This window comes from Pelophylax lessonae (genome assembly GCF_965119305.1).
Source record: "Pelophylax lessonae genome assembly, chromosome: 12".
Taxonomy (NCBI): domain Eukaryota; kingdom Metazoa; phylum Chordata; class Amphibia; order Anura; family Ranidae; genus Pelophylax; species Pelophylax lessonae.
The window spans coordinates 110,137,063-110,164,174 of record NC_138779.1 but is presented as its reverse complement, the minus strand read 5'-3'; positions in this window follow the sequence as shown (position 1 = coordinate 110,164,174).

Here is a 27,112-nt window from a genome sequence, read left to right as displayed (position 1 = left end):
CCTGTTCCAGGGTGGCCCTTAGATCAGGCTGGATAAGAAGAAAGTTCTGGGGAGACAGAATGGTGCTGGGGGTGGCAGTATTTGGGGTCTCAGGGAACATTCGTGACAGAGCATCCGCTTTACCATTCTTGGATCCTGGGCGATAGGTGAGGTGAAAATTAAACCTTGAGAAAAACAAGGCCCACCTGGCCTGTCGTGGTCTCAAGCGCTTGGCAGATCTGAGATACTCCAAGTTCTTATGGTCGGTGAATATCATAATTGGGTGCGCTGCACCCTCCAGGAGATATCTCCACTCCTCCAGAGCGACTTTGATGGCCAGCAGTTCCCGATCCCCAACATCATAGTTCCTTTCCGGCTGAGAGAGCTTTCGGGAGAAGAAAGCCACTGGATGCAATAGTGCTTTAGGGCCCAGACGTTGAGATAGGACGGCCCCTGTGGCGACTTCAGATGCATCAACCTCCAGTACGTAGGGCAGGGCGGGGTCGGGATGCTGCAGGACAGGGGCAGAAGTGAATAACGCCTTTAATTTATCAAAAGCCTCTTGAGCCTCTTGGGACCACTGGAAGCGGCAGTGTTGGCGGGTTTGCTGGGTAATCGGGGCGATAATGCCAGAAAAGTCCTTGATGAACCTCCGATAGAAATTCGCAAACCCTACGAACCTCTGAATGCCCTTTTTGTCCGTGGGAGCTGGCCACTCCAGGATGGCAGATACCTTCTGGGGGTCCATGGCTACCCCATCAATGGAAATGATCAGACCCAAAAATTGTATAGAAGTCTTTTCAAAGGAATACTTCTCTGCTTTTGCATAGAGTCCGTGTACCCTTAGTGTGGACAGCACTTTCTTGACATGGATTCTATGTAGTTCCAGGGTAGGGGAGAAGACAAGAATGTCGTCCAGGTACACAATCATGAAGTTATCCAGGTATTCTCTAAAGATATTATTCACGAAGTGCTGAAAGGTAGCTGGACCATTACATAAACCAAAAGGCATAACCAGGTACTCAAAATGCCCAAAACGTGTTCGAAAGGCTGTTTTCCATTCATCGCCCTCGCGAATGCGTACTAGGTTGTAGGCACCGTGCAAGTCCAATTTAGTAAAGACCCGGGCGGTACGGAACCTCTGAAAGAGCTCAGGAACAAGCGGAAGAGGGTACCGGTTTTTAATTGTGATTTTATTGAGCTCTCTGTAATCCACACAGGGTCTGAGGGTATGATCTTTCTTTTCTACGAAGAAAATTCCGGCGCCAGCTGGAGAAGATGAGGGGCGGATGAATCCCTTTTCTAGGTTTTCATCAATGTACTGGCGCAACACCTCAAGCTCAGTCTCTGAAAGTGGAAAAATCCTTCCAAAGGGAACTTCTGCACCAGGTAATAGCTCGATAGGGCAGTCGTAGGGGCGATGAGGTGGTAGTATATCGGCCTTCTTTTTGTCAAAGACGTCCAGGAAATCATGGTAAACTGGAGAAACGTCCTGGCTGGAGTCGGAGACTGGCTGGACGGTCAGGCAACTGGAAGGAGACACAGGTTTGGGCATCAGACAGTGCTGAAGGCAGTAGGGGGACCCAAAGGAGATCTCCCTTCGGATCCAGTCTATCTGCGGGTTGTGTGCCTGCAACCATGGTATCCCCAGAATTATGGGGAACATGGGGGAACATAAAATATCAAACTTCAGGAACTCTTGATGTCCAGAGTCAGTAATGGTAAGAATAGGTACCGTCTCGTGAGTAACAGGCCCGGATCGAGGAGTACCGTCGGCCAACTGGACCTTGAGTTTAAGTTCTTTAGTCTGAATAGGAATCCGGAAGTCCTTAGCAAGGGTTACATCCATGAAGCAACTACATGCCCCAGAGTCAATTATTGCTGGGAGTCGGACCTCCCCTTTCGCTACCTGTAGGGAGACATGGAGAACAAGATGAGTAAGGGAAGATCCTGGGACTTGCTGATACATGGAGTTGTGTGGGGAAGACTTACTGGGCCTCACAGGGCAGTTGCGGAGAAAGTGTCCGGCCTCCCCACAGTAGAGGCAGAGGTTAGCCCGCCTGCGGCGGAGTCTCTCATCAGAGGTCAGGGCAGAACGAACCATGCCAATTTGCATAGGTTCTCCTTCAGAGGAGGCTGCTGTGGCTGGAATAGGTGCAGGGACAACTGGGACCTTAGGTAGCATCTAGGAAGGCCGGAAGGACTGAACACGTTCAGATCGCCGCTCCCGCAGGCGTCTGTCCAGTTGGATGGCGAGCTGAATGAGGCCCTCCAAACTGGTGGGGCTTTCTACTCGTGCCAGCTCATCTTTGAGGGCCTCAGATAGGCCAAGTCGGTACTGGTGCCTGAGGGCGGCATCGTTCCATTCAGTATCGCTGACCATTTGCGGAAGTCCACAGTATAGTCTTCAGCAGGGCGCCTCCCCTGCTGTAAGGTATGGAGAGTGGCCTCTGCAGTGGCCCTGCGTTGTGGGTCATCATATAGTTGGCCCATGGCTTCAAAAAAGGTGTCCAAAGTGTTGATGACAGGACTTTTTTGTTCCAACAGGTGATGAGCCCAGGACTGCGGTTCATCAGATAGCAGAGAGATGACAAATCCCACTTTAACTGTTTCCAGGGAGAAGGTCCTTGGTTGCAGAGCCAGGTAGAGAGAACAGGCATTCTTAAAAGCCCTGAACTTCCTCCGATCGCCGGAAAAACGCTCTGGAGTGGGCACCCTGGGTTCAGGAGGAGGAGCCATCATCATAGGAGTGGGTGAGTGACGCTCCGGAGTCAGTGAGGCTGATGCAAGACCTGCAGAAGGAGGAGCTGTAGTTGCGGAAGATACTGCCAAGTTCTGTAAACGACCCTCCAACTGGAAGTACCCGTCCTGTAGGTTGGTCACTGCTTGGGTGAGGGCTGCGACTTGCTGGCACAGAGCCTCGAGCTGGGAAGCACCTCTGTCGGCCTCTGACATATTCTGGCTGGATGATACTATCACGTACCTGATCAGAGGCCGAGGTGCTGAGAGGGCTTCCCTTGTGGCTAAGTGCAAGGCACCCCTGGAGGTGGAGACAGGGAATGCTGTGCCCAAAGGAACAGGGGTCGCCAGCTGCGGCAAGCTCCGGTGAAGAGGTGACTGAGCCGGGGGTCATACACGGGAACAGCAGACTGAAGCAGAGTGGGTAAACAAGCCGATGGTCGGAGCCAGGAGGAGAGACAAGACAGGTGAGACAAGCCGGGTCGGTAACAGGTAATCCAAGTAAACAGGAACAGGAACTCAGGAAACAGGAAGCTGAAGATCATCCAGCAACTAATGGCTGGAGCAGGCTGGTTTAAATAGGCCACTGGGCGTCGCTGCATTAGTGTGGGCGGAAGATCCAGCTCTCTTGTGGGAAGTTCCCTGACACAACCAGGGCACCGCCAGCACCTCAGAAGGCAGGGTTAGCATGGCCGAAATGTGGAAAAGCTTTGTCAGCATGCCACAACAAACAGCAGCACCAGCAGCTCATACGGAACGTCTTAGCAGGAGGCAGCATTTCACCAACATGGTGGAGCAGTATGTGTGCACACGCCTATATGTAGTGTACGACGGGTCTGCCCCCTTCAACTTCTGGGTCTCCAAATTGGGCACATGGCCTGAGCTTGCCCTTTACGCCTTGGAGGTGCTGGAGTGCCCTGCAGCCAGTGTATTATCTGAACGTGTATTTAGCACGGCTGGGGGCGTTATCACAGACAAGCGCAGCCGCCTGTCCAGAGACAATGTGGACAAGCTCACGTTCATTAAAATGAACCAGGCATGGATCCCACAGGACTTTTCCATACCTTGTGCAGAATAGAGATGGATACCGACCTTACCCAGGCATTGTTATATTTTTGATCTTTCTCACTCTTTTGGGGTGTACCCTAATTTAAAATGACTGAAAAAAAGCAGTGTTGGCTACCTCGTCCCCCTCCACCGCCGCTTCCACCTACACCGCCACATCCACCGCCACCTCAACCTCCCTCCTACTCCATATGGGCCTCGTCCTTCACAGATGAAGAAAATTGTTTTATTTTTCTGTTTTTTTTGTTGTATTAAGTTATTTCCCCATCCACATTTGTTTGCAGAGCACTTGCCATGCTCTTAACTATGTTTTGCTGTCATTTGCAGCACTCTAGCCCTTTCCATTGGTGTTTTAGAGCCATTTTAGTGCCTGAAAGTTCAGGTCCCCATTGACTTCAATGGGGTTCGGTGTCCGGGTAAAGTTCGGAAAAAGTCCGGGACACGGACCCCAACTTTTTTTTCAAGTTCGGCCGAACCCGCCGAAAACGTACATCCAGGTGTCCGCTCAACTCTAATAGAGACATCACATGGTGATATGAGGAGGGTGAGGCCACCGCTGGGTAGAAGGTAGGGTTACGGAGACACAACAGCACGGGTGTATGCAGTGACATCAGATGCACTGTATGTTTCACTCTATCCCATACATGTAATTAGGAATGATGCATTACAGGATTGGGAAGATGACCCCTAACATGTGGAGTAAGCCAAAGTAAATTATCTAAGGAGTGGGGCTCAATGTTGCCAACCGTCAGTATTTTTACTGGCAGCCAGTAAAAAATGGGCACTGCCAGTAAATGCTAGCAAAAGGAAAAGGCTGCCAGTAAAAAATATGGCTGTGACCAGTGGCGGCTGGTGCTCAAAATTTTTGGGGGGGCGCAAACAGAAAAATGTAATAGGCATTGCTTCGCGGCAAAAAAGGCAGTAAAAAATTGCGTGACTTTGACAAGTGTGAAAGGGGCCTTCAGTAATCAAGGTACAAAAATATGTAGCAGAAAACAAATTGGCCTAAAATGTTAAAAAATTTTGATTTTTAATTTTTTTTTCTGGGAATGTCATATAGCAGAAAGTGAAAAATATTGTTTTTTTTTTTAAATTGTCGCTCTTTTTTGTTTATAGCGCAAAAATTAAAAATCGCACAGGGGATCAAATACCACCAAAAGAAAGCTCTATTTGTGGGAAAAAGGGACATACATTTAATTTTGGTACAGCGTTGCACGACCGCACAATTGTCCGTTAAAATAATGCAGTGCCGAATCGCAAAATAGGGCCTGGTCAGAAAGGGGGCAAATCCTTCCGGGCCTAAAGTGGTTAAAGTGTATTTAAACACTAACAATACATTTCTCTTATTTGCTCCTCTAAAAATACAATTAAAAGCATTTTATTTTATTTTATTGGGCAAAAAAAAAAATTAATAAACTGTTAATGCAGCCAGGAATCTTGTGAGCTGATAACTTTATGACCTTTCTGCACTGTTATCAGTTAGCATTGTTCCCTGGTATTCGCATACCAAGGAACAATGTCCGAGACCATCCAAGTGCCTGCTAAAGTGTGTTCAGGCAGTGCCAGCAGGGGGGGATGTCTGGTAGAGGCGGTGCCTGAGCTTGTCTTGTGATGTCATGGTGCAAAGGAGCAGAGCCGAGTGGCCGGATTTGTGGGATGGAACTAAGGCAAGCCAGGAGCTGTTTGGACTGGAGTGGACTGAAGAGATCAGCTGGTGTGGAGAGAGACTTTCACTGTGACTCAGGAAGAGACGTGTCATCATCATTTGTGCTGCTGCACAGTGCTGTAGTCAATTTCATGTGTGTGTGCACCTTCCCTTTATAATTTCTTGCCCTCTTGTCCTGTTCCTAAGCTGTTACTTACTTACTAAAGCTGTAATTTTGTAACTTTTGGAAATGCCAGTAAAAACATGGCTGTGCCAGTAAATTTTGTGTGTGTCGTGTCAGTGAATTTCAATCTGGTAGGTTGGCAACACTGGTGGGGCTCAGCATACCCATGACTGTTTTTACTGACAAACTGCATTTTTACTGACAAATATGATAGAAAGGATTCAAAAACCTAGAACAATTAAAATGTAAACAATACGCAAACAACAACAATACCCATAACAAATAATCTGCCTGGTTTTAAAATAAAAAGTCAGCATGAAAAACACATACTGGGATGTGTGTAGCATGCTGTGTCAAATGGTTGTTATGGTCGGAACCCGAGCCTAGTCTCTGTATACACTGCATGTCTATTTCACAGCATTTTTACCAACAGAATACTCCTAATTACTGTGCTGCAATTGACAATCTCATAGGCACACACATAAACCTCATGACAAAGGATAATTAAAAAAAAAAAAAAAAACAATTACGTTTGCTTTTCTACACACAGAATGGTATCACTTTGTCTTTCTAAGGACAACAAAAAGCTGACAGCGCTCATAGGCTTTGCATGGATATTGAGATGGTTGCAATGATCCACAGTCAATAACCGATAAAAACACTGGCAGTTTAGTGTAACATTAGAAAAAAATGATCCATATGTACGGTATAGCAATGTTACCATGCTAACTTTGGAGCTGGATTGGGCACCAATGGGTCACTGTATCCTAGGCATTGAGAGCCATGGGGAGGCGCCAACCGCCATGGCCACGAAGATGAACCTTTCGTTTTTAATCTGCAGCTACTGTAATTTTCAGAAAAGGCAATGCATTATGGCTACCTGGAGTTGTTCTGTACACAGCTATGTATCGGTTGGTGCCTCACCATGGTTCTCCATGCCTAAGACGCAGTGACCCATTGGTGCCCAAGCCAGCTCCAGGGTCAGTGTGGTAATGTTGCTATATCATACATATGGATGATTTTTTTCTAATGTTGCAATGAACTAACAGTGTTTTCATTGTAACATTGTTTCATCGTTATTGACTTTGGATCATTGCAACCATCCCAATATGCAATCCCTCATGCAAAGCCTATGAGTGCTGTCAGCTTTTTGTTGTCCTCAGTTTTCTAGCATTTAATCCAATGTTACCAGACAGCAGCACAGTTGAGCTTTGACTATATTATTGTATTTTTTGTTGCACACATATACTAAAGTGGTGGATTTACAGCTAGTAGCGCCTGGAACCCAGCACTGTTTACTTTGTCTGTCTAAACCTACCTTAATGAAGGACATTATGAAAACCAGCATCCGTTGAGACATTTAACCCTCCTCTTATGTTAGGGTCAGAACCGACCCGTTTTCAGGTTTTGAATGTCTATAAGTATCACATAAATTTGTTTATTGCATCAAGATTTTTTTACTTTGTCAGGAACCTCTATTTAAACAATGTAATAGAAAAATAATCCTTTTCACTAAATTATAAAATACTGTGGTGAAAATTAATGGTGTTTATGGTGTTAGGGTCAATTCTGACCCAGTTATAATATAGGATTTTAGGACACTAATAAGTGCCAAAACTGAAATCATAAACACTCTCTCTGCTTAGTAACACTGACAGCCAATCACCTCTCAACCCTGTGAGCTGTAGTTAGGGAGGGGCCTATCTCTTTGCCTGCTTGTCTGCTTCTCTAAATAAAGTGAAGAAACATAGGACCAATACATTTCAGAGTTGCTGACTTTATTTTACCATTTTTTAAATTTGAAAATGAGAGGTATGCTATCAAAAGAAAGGTCTAAGGGGTCACACCAAAAATATTAAAACCAATCTTTTCAAGGATAAAGAAGCCTAACAAGGTAACCAAGAGGTAAGAAACAAATTGGATGATAAATAATTATTCAGAGGGTATTTTATGGCTGATTTAAGACACGGGTCAAAACCGACCCGTTAACATCATGGATAGTAACAGAAAGCTAACATAAGAGGAGGGTTAACACTTTGTCAGTACTCTAACATATAACATGGCAACATGCATGAGTGCAGGAGCAGGGAGTAAGTAACATACAACACAGCGCATTGAGTGCAGATGTTAGGGCGAGAGTTGGGGATGGGGAAGAAAGAGAGAAGATGGTAAAAGAGAGAGAGGTGGGGACGAAGAGATAGGAAAGTGAGGTGAGAGAGAGGGGGGGGGGGAGAAAAAGAAAGAGGGGGAGGAAAGAGAGAGTGAAGTATAGAGTGGGGGGGAAAGAGCGAAGGCCGAGAGTGAGGAAAGGGGGAGAAAATGGAAGAGATAGAGAGAGAGTGATAAGAGACAGAGAGAGAGAGAGAGAGAGAGGGGGGAGAGGAGAGAAGGGGAGAGAAAGAAAAGGGTGTGGGGGGAGAAAAGGGGGGGGAAGCAGATAAAAAGAGAGAGAAGAAAAAGAAATAGGGGGGATGAAAGAGAGAGTGAGCAGTATAGAGTGGGGGGTGGGGGCAGAGGGAAGAGAGAATGACAGAGAGAGAGGGGGGGGTAAAGAGAGAGTGAGAAAAAACAGAGAGAGGGGAAAGGAAAGAAGGGAGAGAGAGAGAAAAAGAGAAGGGGGGGGCAGAGAAAAAGAGAGAGATAGGAGAAATAAAGAGGGGGAAAGAGAGATAAAATGGTAAGGGGATAAAGAGAGTGGGGGGGGGGGAGAAGAGAGAGAGAGGGAGAAAGAAATAAAAAGTGAGAGAGGGGGGAAAGGATAGAAAGAGAGTGGCTGGAGAGTCCAAGGAGAAAGAGAGGGAGGAGAAATAGAGAGAGGGGGAGAATGGAAGAATGAAACGGAGACAAGAGAGAGATAGAGAGAGGGGAGAAAGCTGGGGGAGGGGGGGAAGAGAAGGGACAAATAAAGAAAAAGGGGGAGAAAGAGAGGGAGAGGAGGCAGGAGAGAGAGGGGGGAGAGAGAAAGGGAGAAAGAAATAGAGAATAGAGAGAGGGGAAAGGGGGGGGTGGAGAGAGACACAGAGAGGAAGATTGAGAGGGGGTGAGAGAAAGGGAGAGTAGGAGGAAAAGAAGGAGCAGAGCTAAAAAAGGAGGGGGGGGGTGCAGAAGGCTAATTATGCCTCCCCTCCAGGCTTGTCTCCCCCAGTGTGGCTCAGGCTGTGACAGCTAGCAACCGTTGCTTCAAATCTGCTACCCAGCTGTCCGCAGAACCCCTTTCACAGCACAGTGCGTGCATTGCATACATAGGGCTGGAGTGTGGGCTGGATTGGACAGACATAAATAGGAGGCATCTTGGAGGTTGGATTGGACAAGTGGAAGATTGAGGGGCTGGAAGGACAGCGGTGACAGGACAGAAGATATAGCAGATACAGCTGGACTCCCGAGCCAGCTGGCTCTCCAGCTATTAAGCAGAGCTCCGTCCTCTGCCCTCAGGAAATATTAAGGGAGCTGAGCGATGCTGATTATCACTACATCACTCCGCCAAGCTGCAAGTGTCTGTGGGCTGCTGTCTGCCGGACTAGAATCTTAAGCTGGATACACACTATATTTTTTGTTGTTGTTAGATTTCCTTTAGATTTACCTCCAACTATGTAGTGCAGGGGCCTGCTGATTGCATACAAATTGAAAGTGTTTAGATTTGACCTCATATTATATGGTTTTGGTAAATCTAAAGGAAAAAAATCTAAAGATAATTGTTAGTGTCTATGGCCCATTACTGTTGAAAAATGTGGGACCAGCCACCTTCGCAGCTGAAAGTAGGAAAAGAGTGCCATGGCTGCTATGTCCTCTTAGCCCCCTTAAATGTTTTTTTGGGGCAAAGAGGCATATAATGGACTCACTTTAATATACTTCATGTGTGCAATGTGTCTCAGGGTACAGTGGGCCCTCCTGGCTTCGGGGCCCATGTGCCCCGCACACACTTCATACAGTACATGATATGCCTTTGATTGCATTCATCATTATTATCCATACCACTTTGCGTTTAACCACAGCAGGCTGTAATTCTCAATTTTTTACAGCTGGCTCTGATGGTGCTTCAGACTCATACATGTTTGTACTTTTGCAGGCTGATTTAACCCCTTATCATCACACTTAATGTTGACGAATTGCACCCACACTCTCTGTATGGTACTGGTCTTCTCTGTTCTACTGGAGCAAACTCAGGGCTTTCCTGAAAATTTTCTGGCTTCAGCAAATGGAGTTCCCACAAGATCTCCAAGGACAACTTTTCCATGCCTATGTAAGATAACCCATGTTCATCATCATGTATTATTATTACACAGGATTTCTATAGCACCAACAGTTTACACAGCGCTTTATAACATAAATACATCAACAGTATCATCAGTTTTTATAGTTATACCAGAAGTATTGTTAGATTTAGTGGGCTGTCTTTGCCTCTTATCTATCCTACATACAGTATCTCACAAAAGTGAGTACACCCCTCACATTTTTGTACATATTTTATTATACCTTTTCACGTGAAAAGACTGAAGAAATGACACTTTGCTACAATGTAAAGTAGTGAGTGAACAGCTTGTATAACAGTGTAAATTTGCTGTCCCCTCAAAATAACTCAACACACAGCCATTAAAGTCTACACCGCTGGCAACAAAAGTGAGTACACCCTTATGCTATAATGTCCAAATTGGGACCAAAGCGTCAATATTTTGTGTGGTCACCTTTATTTTACAGCACTCCCTTAACTCTCGTGGGCATGGAGTTCACCAGAGCTTCACATGTTGCCACTGGAGTCCTCTTCCACTTCTCCATGATGACATCACAGGGCTGGTGGATGTTAGAGACCTTGCGCTCCTCCATCTTCCATTTGAGGATGCCCCACAGATGCTTGATAGGGTTTAGGTCTGGAGACATGCTTGGCCAGTCCATCACCTTTACCCTCAGCTTCTTTAGCAAGGTGTGTTTGGGGTCAATATCATGTTGGAATACTGCCCTGCAGCCCAGTCTCCAAAGGGAGGGGATCATGCTCTGCTTCAGTATGTCTTAGTACATGTTGGCATTCATGATTCCCTCAATGAACTGTAGCTCCCCAGTGCCGGCAGCACTCATGCAGCCCCAGACCTTGACACTCCAACCACCAAGCTTGACTGTAGGCAAGACACACTTGTCTTTGTACTCCTCACCTGGTTGCCGCCACACACGCTTGACACCATCTGAACCAAATAAGTTTATTTTGGTCTCATCAGACCACAGGACGTGGTTATAGTAATCCATGGCCTTAGTCTGCTTGTCTTTAGCAAACTGTTTGCAGGCTTTCTTGTGCATCAGCTTTAGAAGAGGCTTCCTTAGGGGGCGTGGCTGCCAGTGCGGAAGATGGCTGCTTGTTAAGCTAGCTCCTCACGGCCACCCAGGACAAACGCCGCTACACGGGCACACACAGCCTCTAACAACCCCGGACTAGATCCGTGACCCGCGGGAGACCGTCCACAATGACTAGGCGGAAGAAGGACACCGGACAGTCCAGCAAACTAACGGGATTCTTCATCTCCCAAGCCCCCGGGCTCTGCCAAAATGGCGGCGGGAACACGAGCGGAGGGCAGCGCGGGAAGCAAGGACCAGCGCAGATCCCCAAGCTCCCACATATCCCGACCACACCACCTCACCGCCGCATAATTGCCAACCCAGACAGTGGCCAATCTTCGGGATCACCGTCGCCACCTTCTCCGTCATCCAGAAGTCCAGCGAAACACAGACAGCGCAGGGACTCTCCTCCTCCAGCGATGCATGAACCAGGTATGGAAGTTACCTATAACAACCAGGCCTCTGCGGCCTTCAGCCCGACACATGGGGACCCCTTTGCAGCCTACCCTTCGGGGGGGAACCCGATATCGGAGTCCTCCATGAAGAACATGCTGTACTCCCTGCGGGCGTCTATGCAATCTGACATGCAGCAGCATACCAAGCAGATCACTAAGGAGATCTCCTCCCTAGGCTCCAGGATAGACCTTGTAGAACGAACTGTCAACACTCTTGCTGAATCTATTAATATGGTCATAGACAGGACGAATACTCAATCCGAGGAAATTGCCTGGCTGAAAAACAAAGTCGCCAATCTGGAAGATCGGAGTCGGCGCAATAACATAAAGCTGCGAGGAGTCCCAGAATTGGTACCCCCCACACAACTGCTGCAATATGCGACAGACCTGTTTAAAACGCTGGTCCCCACTATCCCGGACTCTGAACTTCTAATAGACAGAATTCACCGTCTACCCAAACCCTCCTTCCTAGCGAATGACATTCCCAGGGATGTTCTAATGAGGGTGCATTTTTTCCACGCTAAAGATCGCATCATGCTTGCCTCCAGACAGCTCAATCAACTCCCGGAGCCTTACAGTACTGTACAATTGCTGCCGGATCTGTCTAAGCACACACTGCAGGCTAGGCGCAACCTATCAACAATCACCAAGGCTCTGGGCAACCATCAGGTGCAACACAAGTGGCGTTACCCTGCGACCCTTCTGGTCACGCATGAAGGCTCCTCTGTGACTATTAGATCCATGGAAGAAGGGCTCTCCGTGCTCCGTAGATGGAACATCTTGCCGGCAGAACAGGTTCCGCCGCACTTCTCTCCACCTTTACGTCCATTGGAAGCAGAGTGGCAAGTGACATCCCGCAAGAGATCATCCAGGTCACCATCAGCGCATTCCAGCCCTAACGTCAACTAAGGACTCACATTCTTTGTCCTAGGCCATGGATAGTGCTTCTATCTGGCCTCCTGTTGTTTCTTTGGTGGAAAGTTCCGCTCTCGGACTGCCGAGACAGTCCCTTTCTTAAGTTTTTTGTTCTTTTCTACCCCCATCCCTGTTTTTCCTTCTCCTGCTCCCACCTCCCTGGACAGTAAGGATGGTACACTGCTTGTGAACTTTTGTTCTGCTTTGAGTGCCCGAAGTTCAGCACCGCGGATCCATATGACTTCCCATGACCATTAAGGTGATATCCATTAAAGCTAACGGCCTCAATATTCCTGCTAAAAGACGCTCCCTGTGGAAAGAAGCTACTTCCCGGAGAGCCGACATTCTGGCTGTACAGGAAACACACTTTCAAGCTAACAGCCAACCTCGCTGTACCCACAAGAACTTTCCACAGATCCTGTTTGCTTCCTGTGATGAAAAGAAGCGGGGTGTGATGCTGGCGTTCAGAGACACTTTGGCGGTCACAATCCACAAAACCGTATTGGATCCTGACGGCAGGTTTATCATAGCTACTTGTGACATCAATGGCATGCCAATGACTCTGTGTGTGATCTACGCACCGAACTCACACCAACTTCGCTTCCTGAAGAAAGTTCTTCCGCAAGTATATGATGTTAAATATGGTCACTTATTACTATGTGGGGACTTCAACACTGTTGTCGACCCTGGGTTGGACTCCTCGGCGTCCCCCCGGGATCGACAGCAGTCCCTGGGGGCCCTTCTCCATAGAGAGAAGCTGTATGATGTTTGGCGGTGGCAGCATGCCGCAGAAAGGGACTATTCCTTTTCTTGTCCAGACATAGATCCTACTCCAGGATAGATTTGTTTTGCGTAGACTTATTTTTACTGAACAGGGCGACTTCCTCTGTGATTGCCGACATCACCTGGTCCGACCACGCGGTGGTGGAGATAACCATAGAGGAATCTGCCAAGTTCTCCCCGGCACATATCTGGCGATGTGACTCCCGTGTCTTACAGGACGAAGGGTGTCGCACTAGACTGACCAAGGAAATACAAGAGTTCCTTACTATTAACGAACCCTCTGTCTCCGATCCGTGGGTGCTGTGGGGTGCACTTAAGGCCTTCGTCAGAGGGGTGTGCATCCAGCAGCAGTCGCGGCTTCGGAGACAGAGGAGGGACAAGATCTCTTCCCTAACGAATGACATTCACAGACTGGAAACCACTAACAAAGCCAGACCGAACGACGTTGACTCGACGGCCTTAATTAAGTTGAGACAGGACCTCCGACTCCTACTCTTAGAACAATCAGACAAACATCTTCAATACCTCAAACAACAGCAATACTTTCAGGCTAACAAAGCGGGGAAATATATGGCAAATCTGGTTAAGCACAAGCAGGCTAAGTCCAGGATTGCACATCTGGTGCAGCCCTCGACCAAAACGAAAATCACACACCCGCAGGCCATAGCTGACGAATTCGCAAACTTCTACAGTGCCCTGTATAACCTACAGAACGAACCAAACGAACACCAACCTACGGAGGCAGAAATTGATCAATTTCTCTCGGCCGTATCCCTGCCATCTCTTACTGAATCCCAATTGAACTCGCTGAACTCAACGATACTATTGACTGAAGTCCTAGCCAGCATCTCTTCCTTGCCCAAGGGTAAATCACCAGGGCCGGATGGATTCTCCAATGAATTCTACCAGCTCACGTCCCAACTCACAAGCCCCACTTTAACAGGAGTGTTCAATAAGGCTATGGAGGTGTCTTCACTCCCACCTGACATACTAGGAGCCCACATTGTCACCTTGCCTAAACCAGGGAAAGACCCCACTACTCCTGCTAACTTCCGCCCCATCTCCCTACTTAATTCCGACGCCAAAATCTATGCACGTATACTTGCCAGGCGATTACAAGACATATTGCCGTCCCTCATTCATAAAGACCAGATGGGATTCACAGCCGGCAGACAAACATCAGACGCCACCAGAAGGATCCTAGGGATCATGCACTTGGCTCATACAGCCAAGACCCCGTCGGTGCTACTCACCTTGGATGCCGAAAAGGCATTTGATAGGGTCCACTGGGTGTACATGCGAGCCACATTGTTGAAGTTTGGATTTCAGGGTCCCATACTATCGGCTATTACAGCGCTGTATTCCTCTCCGACAGCACAAGTGTACACCTCAGGCACACTATCCAAGCAATTCCACATATCGAATGGCACCCGCCAGGGCTGCCCTCTTTCCCCGTCAATCTTTAATTTGGTCATTGAGCCCCTGGCGGAGACCATTCGATCCAACCCACATATAATGGGCTTTTCTCTCCCATCCTATCACTACAAGATAAATCTATTTGCGGATGATATTATCCTAATGCTTACCCAACTGCACACATCCCTCCAGGCTGCGTATGACACACTTCAGGCATACAGCAAAATATCGTACTACAAATTAAACGCGTCTAAGTCCACGGTCCTTAACATGGGGGTCCCCTCCAAATCCCAGGAATCCCTTGCAGGCAGTATCCCCATTCCGTGGTCATCAGATAGTATACACTATTTAGGCATAGACCTCCCTGCAAACCCTGTCAAACTATTATCGACAAATATGACCAGAATACAGGCGAAAATCAATGCTGACATTTCACGTATGCGCCCCCTGTGGTTCTCATGGAGTGGCAGGGTGGCAGCGTATAAAATGTTTATCTTGCCCCAATTACTGTACTTATTCAGGGCACTCCCTATTCATTTCCCAATGACACACCTTCTTAAACTATCCAGAACCTTGACGAACTACGTATGGGAGGGCAAGCACCCACGCTGTGCCTTCGCGACTCTCTTTCGGAAGAAACAGTTTGGGGGGGCATCAATCCCGGACATCCCGACGTACTACTGGGCTACTGTTTTGACTCAGTTACGTCATTGGCTGCACCCCACTGAGCACCCGATTTGGGTGGACCTGGAGAGAGACATTGCACCCATCTCGGACCTTAAGGCTCTACTTCTGAGTGATAAGTGGAAGGCTTGGGATCTTCACTCACTACCTCCTACCATGCAAGCTTCACTAAGGGTGTGGCGTCGCTCTCCGGTTCCACTCAATGAAAGAGACATACTATCCGAAACCCAGTTACCGATCTCTATCCTCCAATCACATATACCTGACCTCCCCACGCGCTTACTAAATTGCTGGGGCCTTGGATCTCTTAATTCCTTCTATGACAATGGTTCGTTGATCTCAACTCCCGACCTCATTCGCAAGTATGCTCTCCCACACCACTCCTTTTACCAAGTGCTTAGGGTAACACATTTCCTCTTGTCTAACCCCCTGTGCAAAATTATAGTGGACGGGAAAATATGGGATGTACTCACAGACACTTCGGGAAACACCCCTAAGCTGTCAGCTTACTATAACATATTGCTAGACAATGTGACATTTCACAAGACTACACACGTGTTCAAATGGGACAAGGACCTGACTACGACCTTCTCTATTACTGAATGGAGGGCAGCACTCAAAGCGATTCACAAATACTCCCACTGTGCCAACCACTGGGAAATGGCTCTCAAAATAACGAATCGGTGGTACTACACTCCCTTTCGATTGGCGGGCTTCTCCCCGAAATATTCCCAATTGTGCTGGAGGGAGTGCTCCCAAGTGGGTACTCTGCTCCACATACTATGGTCATGCCCCTCATTACGTAGCTATTGGAACCAGGTTTTCTCCTACGTATCCTCCCACACGGGCTGTCTGACCTCACCGTCTCCAGCTTTGGCTTTACTAAACCTGGGTATAGATAGCATCCCCATCATGTTTAGGCCATGGGTAACACATGTACTGCTTGCAGCCAGAACGGTTGTTCTACGTAAATGGAGAACACCTGATGCCCCGAACTTATCAGACGTGGTGACCTTACTAAAAACAAATTATCAATTTGAGAAGGCTATCGCCGTCAACCAATTGAAATTGCAGTTTTTTAACTCTCAATGGAACTTCTGGGCCACAAAATAACCAAGCTCTAATGTTGTTTTGTAATATGTACTGTTGTCACTGATATTTTTACTGCATCCTTACCCCACCCTACCCTACCTTACCCTGTACCTTCCTTGACCCCTCCCCCCCCCCTGGGTCAGGCATTGTTCGGCTTGTAATGTTGTATTTTCGTTAAAGCCTGTACCATGTTAATGTATTACAGTATTCGTACGGTTGTTCATTTGCATTGTATGCATTTAATCTCAATAAAAAATATTTACACAAAAAAAAGAAGAGGCTTCCTTCTGGGACGACAGCCATGCAGACCAATTTGATGCAGTGTGCGGCGTATAGTCTGAGCACTGACAGGCTGACCCCCCTACCCCTTCAACCTCTGCAGCAATGCTGCCAGCACTCATATGTCTATTTCCCAAAGACAACCTCTGGATATGATGCTGAGCACGTGCACTCAACTTATTTGGTCGACCGCGGCGAGGCCTGTTCTGAGTGGAACCTGTGCTGTTAAACCACTGTGTGGTCCTAGCCACCGTGCTGCAGCTCAGTTTCAGGGTCTTGTCAATCTTCTTATAGCCTAAGCCATCTTTATGTAGAGCAACAATTCTTTTTTTCAGATCCTCAGAGAATTCTTTGCAATGAGGTGCCATGTTGAACTTCCAGTGACCAGTATGAGAGAGTGGGAGCGATAACACCAAATTTAACACACCTGCTCCCTATTCACACCTGAGACCTTCTAACACTAATGAATCACATGACATTGGGGAGAGAAAATGGCTAATTGGGCCCAATTTGGACATTTTAACTTAGGGGTGTACTCACTTTTGTTGCCAGCGGTTTAGACATTAATAACTGTGTGAAGTTATTTTGATGGAACAGCAAATTTACACTGTTATACAAGCTTTACACTCACTACTTTACTAATAAAATATTTACAAAGATGTGAGGGGTGTACTCACTTTTGTGAGATACTGTATTTTCTTATGTTCTTGACTTAAGAGGGTGAATGTGTCAGTGGCAGACCAGGAAAGGTGGTAGGAGCTGGTGATGGTATCAGACCAGTAAAGGTGGCAGGAGCTGGTAATGATAGCAGGCCAGCAAAGGTGTTGGGAACTGAAAATGGTGGCAGGCCAGAAGCTTTTAATGGAGGCAGGCAAGCAGAGTCAGCAGGAATGGGTAATGGTGGCAGGAGATGGTAATGGTGTAAGATACGATTTTTTATTTGGGCTAGATTACCAAGAAAAAGTTAGCTCGCATTATAAACCAATATATTTGTCTGACTATCCAGAACCAAATTAATTACAGGCTACTATTTGGAAATCACAACTGATAAATTAGTGCGAGAGCTGTGCTGTGTGTCATTCTCTCTACGCACCGAACCCACTAAGCCCTATAATATAACTTTTATCCATATATGGCTTAAAATAATGTATGTTGGCAATGTAAATGTAAAAATCATGAACCTGCAGGTGGATACAGGGGAAATTCTGGTAGGAGTTTTCAAAAGCTTTCCATGAGGAGAAATATGTCCAAAAACTGGTCATAATAATAAGTGCCTCCCACACCAGACTATTCTTCAATTTTACCCTGTGGATAATATAAAGCACATCAAAAAGTGGACATCCCAACCCTAAAACTCAACATGTTTGACCCATAAAAGGGCTTTGGTAGTTTAAAAAAAAAAGTGTGCTCAAACACAAAACAACATGTGCAATGAAGGCACCCACCATCTCTTATTCATATATTTTAGTCACCACTAGGGGGCAAACAGGAACCCAGTTCTGACAGGAGCTTCATCATGCTAAGAGAGCTCCCTCCTGTGGTCAATTGGCAAACTACTATCTATTGTATCAATTCTACCATACATATTTACAGTAGATTTATACTGCTAATTTTCCTTACATTTAATTATTATCAACGTTGAACTGTTTCAAGTATGTAACTTTGTTTATTAGGGAATCACCAGAAAAGATGCATACAGAAAGAAACATCAGACGACAGCAACTATAATCAATGTATTCATGTACAAATAGCAGAAATATAAAACCTTCATTAGGGCCTGAAGGGGCCTTAGATACCAATATAAAAATCCACCTAGGTACAGCTCTCAGCTGCATTCTATACAAATCCCCCTTTCTCTGTCCCAATTTAATGTTCTGCACAACCCCAAATTTTAGCCTATTGGGTTTACCCCCATGTTTATCACAGAAGGGCCTCGCTACTGGTCTATTCTTCTTCTTCAAAATTATATAATTTACATGTTCCAGGTCCCATCGCCTTAGCTGTCTAATCCTTTCCCCAACATAAAATAGTGGGCAAGGACAACTGGTGACATATATAAGCCCACTAAACTACAGTTGTTAAAATACCTTATCTGTATTTTTTCACCATTATTGAGGCCTGCTCCAATCAGCAGGGTATCTGTGAGCCTATCCTCTGCTGAATTAGACCTGAATGGGATAGAATGGGATAGATATAATTATTATTTTTTTTTTTTACATCCTTGCATGTTTAGTTTGTGTCTGGGCAGACCTGTGTTACCTATATGGGCACATTTATGTACAGTACATCAGACTACCTCTGATCGGTGTCAAGGTTATCCTTTTTTTTTTTTTAGGACCCAGACAGACTCAGAGATAGGCAGGTGTAACTGATACAAGACCATTTACATCAGCCAGTCTAGTGCTGCATGGAGCTTCTGATCAGGTCTGCCTAAAAACTGACAGACAGACCTGATCGGAAAGCCAGTGTGAAAGAGCCCTTAGCTAAAGTAAAATAAATACATACATATGTTAAATAAAACAAAAAAATATTTAATACAAAAAAAGACTTCAAGGGGGTCCAGCAGCTGAAGTTGTTGACACACACACAAAGGGTGTCCATTTGATCTATGCACTGTAAACAGGTTGGGGAGGGAGTTCCATATCAATATGTTGCCTACCATACTGCAATTTACACTAGCGTAGCACTATATAGCACAACTATCTCTCCCTTCAAACACTGTCAATTCTATCTTTTATAGTAAGGGGATTGGCACATGATAAAACACCTATTTTTGGCCCTTAACCACCTGTTTACAGTTTTAAAGTGCAATATTCAGAATTGGTTGTTAAAGCAGCACACAACCACATTCGTTTTGACCCTTTCCAAAACTGCAAACAGACTGGGTTCTCCTCAGATCTTATGAACTGCATCCCTGTTGCTGGCCCCAAGGAAGGTGAGAAGCTGTGATAGTGAGCCTATCATCTCTAGCTGATCATGGCTGAAGGGGAAGGTTCATGCATTTGACATTTAATTTTAGGGTCCATGTTTTAAGGTGAGCGGCCATTTTATCATCTGGTGGTGGATTACTTTAGTTTTCAATCTTTTAAATTTGAAGTTAAAGTTTTCAATTTTTTATTCAAGGTTTTTACATAAGTACAAAAAGTGCAATTTACAAAAGATAGGCTGGAGGTCAGCAATAACACAAAATTTGCGGGACCTCTGCTGTGGAAAGAACAGACACAATAGTACTGATACACAAATTAATAAGATCTAGGTAACTTAGAGTGGATGTAAACTCCATTCATGAAATTTTACCTGAGCACATATGTCTGTAGTGTTTACTTATCTCTCTTCAAAGCCCTAAGTCCCCTAATTTTCTCCTGCTCCGTTCTTCTGTTATCAGTATGATAACTTCTGACAAGTTTTCCTTCAACTGAGATGAAACCAGGCTAAATTTTGTGTCAGGGTGGGTGCTATAAATAGATTAGCAGACAGGTGGTCTATTCACAGCACAGCTCTTCATGTTTCTGCCTATGTGGAGAGGGTGTTTGTCTTTCCTCCCTCAGGTTAATCAGGAAGAGAAATTTCTAACACGATGTGCACTTTCTAAACAGTCTAGAAAGCTGAATACATATACAAGTAAAACTTATGTAGGGAGATTTGTTTCATCTTTGTGTATCATCTGAGGCTGTTCACGTCACTGGGTATATGTGAGGGTTTACATCCACTTGATGGTAAAATATTAGAGACAGATATCTGGTAGCATAACAAGTATTAAAAGAAAGCTCTTGTCTATTCCTGAGATTTACCTCACATATTCTCAATACCAGTCGACCTCCCTAATAGGAGGAGGGTCTCACCATCTGAATCACAAGAACAAACCAGGCTGTTACCAGGATTATCAAAGAGAAAAAGGTACCATTGAACTGAAATTGGGGGCAAGGAGGCCTAGAAAAAAAGAGTACTAGAAGAAAAAAAAAAGAAGAAGGGGGGAGACTGGGGGGCAAAAGGGTTACGCACTCCAGAAGAGATGGCCTTGCGGTTCGCCCGGCGGTCGGTTTGTGGCAAATTTTGCTTGTTCGCTACCCGCCAATTTTGCGAACACGTGGCGTTGTTCACGGCGGCCATATTAGTTTACATTGGGGAGAACTTTGACCCATGACACAGCCGTCAGGTGGAACGGGACAGCCAATTGAAACATTTCAGCACATGGACATGCCCCCTACCTTATAAATAGACCAGTGCAGGCGGCCATTTCACATTCTGCTTTTTGTCAGCATAGGGAGAGGTCTGCTGTATGCATCAGGGAGAGATTGCCAGACACAAATAGCTCTGTTAAGATCCACAAAAGTCCTTTATAAGGGTTGGTATTTCGGTATAGGTCTACTAGTATCTTTTCAGTTTAGGGACAGGTATCCAGTCTGTGCTCCAGGGACAGTTAGAGATCGGCAGTGACACAAATCGATCTGTTAATGTCCACAAAAGTCATTTAAAGGGCTGCAATTATTTTGGTATTGGTGTGCAGTTTCTGTTCAGTTTAGGGACAGGTATCCAGTGTGCTCCAGGGACAGATCTGCAGTGACACAAATCGCTCTGTTAATGTCCACAAAAGTCATTTAAAGGGCTGGAATTTTTTTGGTATTGGTGTGCAGTGCACTATATAGGTGTGTAATAGTATAATATACTTTGTAATATAGAAAGCATATTATAGTGGATTTGTATTGTGCACTGTGCAGCATTGTGACTGGTGTGGTGACTGAGCGTTGCTGCAGCAATACTACAAACAGTGACAAAAGCACTTTTTATGTATTTTAACTAGTGTGATAGACCAGTGGCCCCCCAATACCACATATTGAAGTGGGTTGTTATATGAGTATACTTTTACAAGTGTATTTGTGTCCTGCAACAATATTGCCTCTTTTGCTGTGTTAACTCTGCTACACACAGTGCCAAACTCACTGGCCACATTTTTGAACAACTGGTGTGATAGACCAGTGGCCCCCCAATACCACATATTGAAGTGGGGTGTTATTTAACAGTATACTTTTCTAAAAGTGTATTTTAGTCCTGCAAAAATTTGGCCTCTTTTGCTGTGTTAACTTTGCTACACACAGTGACAACAGTTACTGGCCAATTATTTGTAGAACTGGTGTAATAAACCTGTGGCCCCCCAATACCACAGATTGAAGCGGGGTGTTATCTGAGTATACTTTCACAAGTGTATTTGTGTCCTGCAACAATATTGCCTCTTTTGCTGTGTCAAGTCTGATACACACAGTGCCAAACTCCCTGGCCAATTTTTTGAACAACTGGTGTGATAGACCAGTGCCCCCCCAATACCACATATTGAAGTGGGGTGTTATCTGAGTATACTTTTACAAGTGTATTTGTGTCCTGCAACAATATTGTCTCTTTTGCTGTGTTAACTCTGCTACACACAGTGCCAAACTCACGGGCCAATTTATTGAACAACTGGTATGATAGACCAGTGCCCCCCAATACCACAGATTGAAGTGGGGTGTTATTTAACAGTATACTTTTCTAAAAGTGTATTTTAGTCCTGCAAACATTTGGCCTCTTTTGCTGTGTTAACTTTGCTACACACAGTGACAACAGTTACTGACCAATTATTTGTAGAACTGGTGTAATATACCTGTGGCCCCCCAATACCACAGATTAAAGCGGGGTGTTATCTGAGTATACTTTTACAAGTGTATTTGTGTCCTGCAACAATATTGCCTCTTTTGCTGTGTTAACTTTGATACACACAATGCCAAACTCCCTGGCTAATTTTTTGAATAATTGGTCTGATAAACCAGTGGCCCCCCAATACCACATATTGAAGTGGGGTGTTATCTGAGTATACTTTCATAAGTGTATTTGTGTCCTGCAAAAATATTGCCTCTTCTGCTGTGTTAACTCTGATACACACAGTACCAAACTCCCTGGCTAATTTTTTTAACAACTGGTGTGATAAACCAGTGGCCCTCCAATACCACATATTGAAGTAGGGTGTTATCTGAGTATACTTTCATAAGTGTATTTGTGTCCTGCAACAATATTGCCTCTTTTGCTGCGTTAAGTCTAATACACACAGTGCCAAACTCACTGGCCAATCTTTTGAGCAACTGGTGTGATAAACCAGTGGCCCCCCCAATACCACATATTGAAGCGGGGTGTTATTTAACATTATACTTTTCTAAGAGTGTATTTTAGTCCTGCAAAAATTTGGCTTCTTTTGCTGTGTTAACTGTGCTACACACAGTGACAACAGTTACTGGCCAATTATTTGTAGAACTGGTGTGAAAACCCTGTGGCCGCCCAATACCACAGATTGAAGCGGGGTGTTATATACCTTTTTCCAGATATACTGCGATTTTCTAGAGACTTGTCACAGGGTAATTCAAAAACATGACAGGCAGAGGAAGAAGCAGACACTTACGCAGGGGTGGTAGGGCAGGAGCAGTAGGCCGGAGCCAAAGTGGGAAGTTTCAGAAGGCGCGTTCGATTACGTCAAAGGACGCACCAGACTTGGTTGAGTGGCTCACTCAGCCTTCCTCTTCTGCACCCTCCTCATCCTATCTATCTGCACCCTCTTCACTCTCTGCTGTGTGCACCCCCACCACCACACACCACCACATACCCTCCGCTTGAGTCACTGGAATTATTTTCCGATCCATTACAAGACATTTGCGATGCTCAGCCATTGTTGGCATTGGATCAGGAAGAGGAGGTAGCAAAAGCTGCCACTCAGCAGTCTGACGACAGTACCCAGATCAGCCCAAGGAGGTTGGTCCCCGCTGTTGCTGCCTACTCCGAGATCTCGAATGTTAGTGGTGGGGAAGGTGACGTGGACGATGACGTTTCTATGGATGTCACGTGGGTGGCCACAAGGGAGGAAGAGGAGGGGAGGTCAGAGGGAGAGACAGACCGGCAGATAGGGAGGAGAGGCAGGCAGAACTTGCATTGCACAAGAGGTACAAAGCAGACTGCAAATGTATCAGGAGCGAGCCATCAACCATGTACAGTCACATCTGGCGCTTCCAGGACGCCGGCACATGGCTCCGCAGCGTGGGCTTTTTTAATGTGTCTGTTACTGACAACAGTGTTGCCATCTGCAGCCTTTGCAGTCAACGCATAAGTCGCGGTAAGCCCAAAACTCACCTAGGGACAACCGCCTTAAGAAGGCACCTGAACTCCCATCACCGAGCCCAGTGGGAGCAACACCGTCAGAACCCACAAAGCCACACTCCAGGCTCTCACCGTCCAGCCTCTTCTCCTTCTCCTCTCGCCTCACATTTGTCCTTCACTCCACCTTCCATGATGCCATTGTCACATTGTTCTGGAAAAAGGCAGGCTTCTGTGGCCCAAATGTTGGAGCGTAAAAAAAATGATGACGCCAGATAACCCTCTTGCCCAAAGTTTGACTGCTGCCTTGTTGGAACTGAGAGCCCGTCAACTACTGCCATATCAACTGGTGGACTCTGAGGCCTTTTGGGAATTTGTGGCCATTGGAACACCACAAAGGAAGGTCCCAGGCAGGAAATATTTCTAGCAGAAGGGCATTCCAGAGCTGTATGGCCATGTTCAGCGGCAAGTGAATATATCTCTGGCACTCAGTGTTGGTGCCAAGATACATCTGACCACAGACACATGGTCTAGCAAACACGGGCAGGGAAGGTATATCACTTTTACTGCCCACTGGGTGAATCTTCTGACGGCCGTCAAGCATGTAACCCGTGGCACCCGTGTAGATTTGGTTGTACCGCCACTGATTGCATGCAGGCCTGCCTCTTCTTCTCCTCCTCCTCCATCCTCCCTCTCCTCCTCGGCTGACTCCTCCTTTTCCGCTGCTACCGTGTCTTCTGCTGCCCCCACCCAAGATCCCCAGAACCTATTCCACATGCCAGGTGAGACGTTGCCATACTGTGCTGCGTCTGTTGTGCCTGGAAGCAAAGAGCCACACTGGTCCTGCACTCCTTTCAGCTTTGCGTTCACGGGCAGATCAGTGGCTGACAACGCTGAATTTGACAGTTGGTAAAGTGGTGTGCGACAACAGTGCCAATCTGCTGAGCGCCCTGAAACAGGGCAAAATAACACACGTGCCATGCATGGCACACGTCTTGAACTTAGTGGTGCAGCTATTCATTGCCAAATATCCTGGGGTCCAGGACGTCTTGCGGCAGGCCAGGAAAATCTCGGGCCATTTCAGAAGATCTTACACAGCCATGGCCCTCCTTGCTGACATTCAGCGGCGACACAATCTGCCCATCAGGCGTCTTATTTGTGATGGAACTCAACGTTGCATATGCTTGATAGGCTGCTCCAGCAGAAACGTGCAGTTAATAACTACCTGTACGAACTCTGTGGCAGGACAGGTTCTGGGGAGCTTGGGTTTTTTTCACCTCGCAAGTGGCTGCTCATGCGCGATGCATGCAGACTTCTGCGGCCATTCGATGAGATCACCAAACTGGTCAGTCACGGCCAGGGCGCCATCAGTGACATCGTACCTTACGCCTTGTTTCTGGAGCATGCATTGCGTCATGTCATTGATCAAGCCGTCAAGGAGCAGGAAGATGAGGAAGTCGCAATGTTGGATGAATTCCCAGTGGGTGCTATTCCATCTGAGACAAGTCAACAGCAGGAGTCTGAAGAGGAGTCAGAGGAGGATGGTGTCGGGGGGGATGAGGAGGAGCAAGAAGAGCATGCTTTAAACCTTTCTGGGATCTCTGGTGTTATCCATGGATGGGGGGGGGGGGAATGAGGATGACATTATCCTGGATGATGAGCTGGAAGCAGGCCACTACACCGCTTCCAGTTTAGTGCAAATGGGGGTCTTCGTGCTCCAGTGTTTTAAGGGGGACCCCCGTATAAAAAGCATAAAGGCCAAGGACAAGTACTGGGTGGCAACGTACTTAGACCCCCGGTACAAACAAAAAATGGCGGAAATGTTACCACAATCACAGAGGGCGGTCAGAATGCAGCACTTCCAGGCCTTGCTGCGGGGAATGCTGCATTCTGCTTTTGCGTGCACTGGCAGAGGAATTTCCAGTCAGAGAGAGACAGTTGCGGGTAGCAATCCAACAGCGCCTGCAAGAAGAGGGCGGATTGAAGATGTCTTGGTCACTTCAGATATGAGATTTCAGCCGACCCATTGACAACTGTACTCCGGATCCAGCATCAGGGAACGCCTAAACCAACAGGTGTCTTACTACATCGGGTTAATGGCCGATGTGGACGCTCTGAGGAGTGGTAAACCCCTGGACTACTGGGTGGGCAGGCTTGACCTCTGGCCCGAGCTTGCACAATTTGCAATGGAAATGTTGGCTTGCCCCCCATCCAGTGTCCTGTCCGAAAGGACGTTCAGCGCAGGACCCTATATGTATTTGACATGTATTTACCGGCTGCTGTCAGTTCTGGCTGATTTATGAAAAAAAAATATATATTTTTTGCTGTAAAAAAAAAAAAAAGTTTAGGGCAACTTTTCCAATTGCAATACTTCTGTTATGACATTGTCCATGTGCTGGGACTATTTGTGCACAGCTAGTACATCTTTTGTGGCTGCAAATATGACCTAAAGGTTTTTAAAGTTCGCCTCCCATTAAAGTCAATGGGGCCCACCACAAACTTGCAGGTCGTGGACTTTTGAGAAAATTTGCGGCTGACGTTCGCGAACCGCCCCGGCCGATGTTCGTCCATCACTACACTCCAGTCCTCATAGTCCAAAATCCAATATAATCTGGTATGATCCAAGGGTCAAAGTAATGAGTTTCCTCTGAGGTCTCAGGGCTTCCTCCACCATACAACCCAGCAGAGCGTGTCTCGGAGACTTAATCAGGTTAACTTGGGTGATGGTGTAAATAAAAGTGTACACTCTAATCCAAATTCATCTCACCTTGGGGCACTGCCACCATATATGGATCCCAGTCGCCTCTTGACCGCAACCTCGGAAACATACTAGAGACACCCTCAGGACATAAGTTGCCAGCCTGACCGGTACCATGTACCACCTTAGTAGTACTTTATATTTTGCCTCGCTAATGGAGGTATTAATGAGGGACCTTGAGGCTTCCTGGGCTATTGAATGTCGTTCTTCCAGGTCAAGTATTTCATGGAGGTTCTGTTTCCATTTATCGATATACCCTATTTTAGCTGAAGTTTGAGTAAGAATTACATAAATCTCTGAGAATTGACCTCATACTTTTAATCATACTTATGACATCAATTTTCCATACGGGACATAGAAACAATATCAGCATTGCGAGACAAAATACCTAGAAAATTAGCTATTTGGGCATATTGATAATGTTCTGAGACTGATAGTTGGCATTTATCCAACAAAACCTGTTAATTTAAAATACCCCTGTGGTCGCAAAGGTCTGCTATGTGCAGGAAACCCTTGTTCATCCACCATGCAAATGCTTGAGGAAAGAGGCCCGAAGTAAAGTCTCTATTTCAAAGCAAAAGGGCCAAAGGGTTTTGGGGAGATTTCAGTTCATGAGCTTTGGATAGGGATGAGCTTTGAGTTCGAGTCGAGGCTAAGTTTGACTCGAACATCGGTCGTTAGATCGC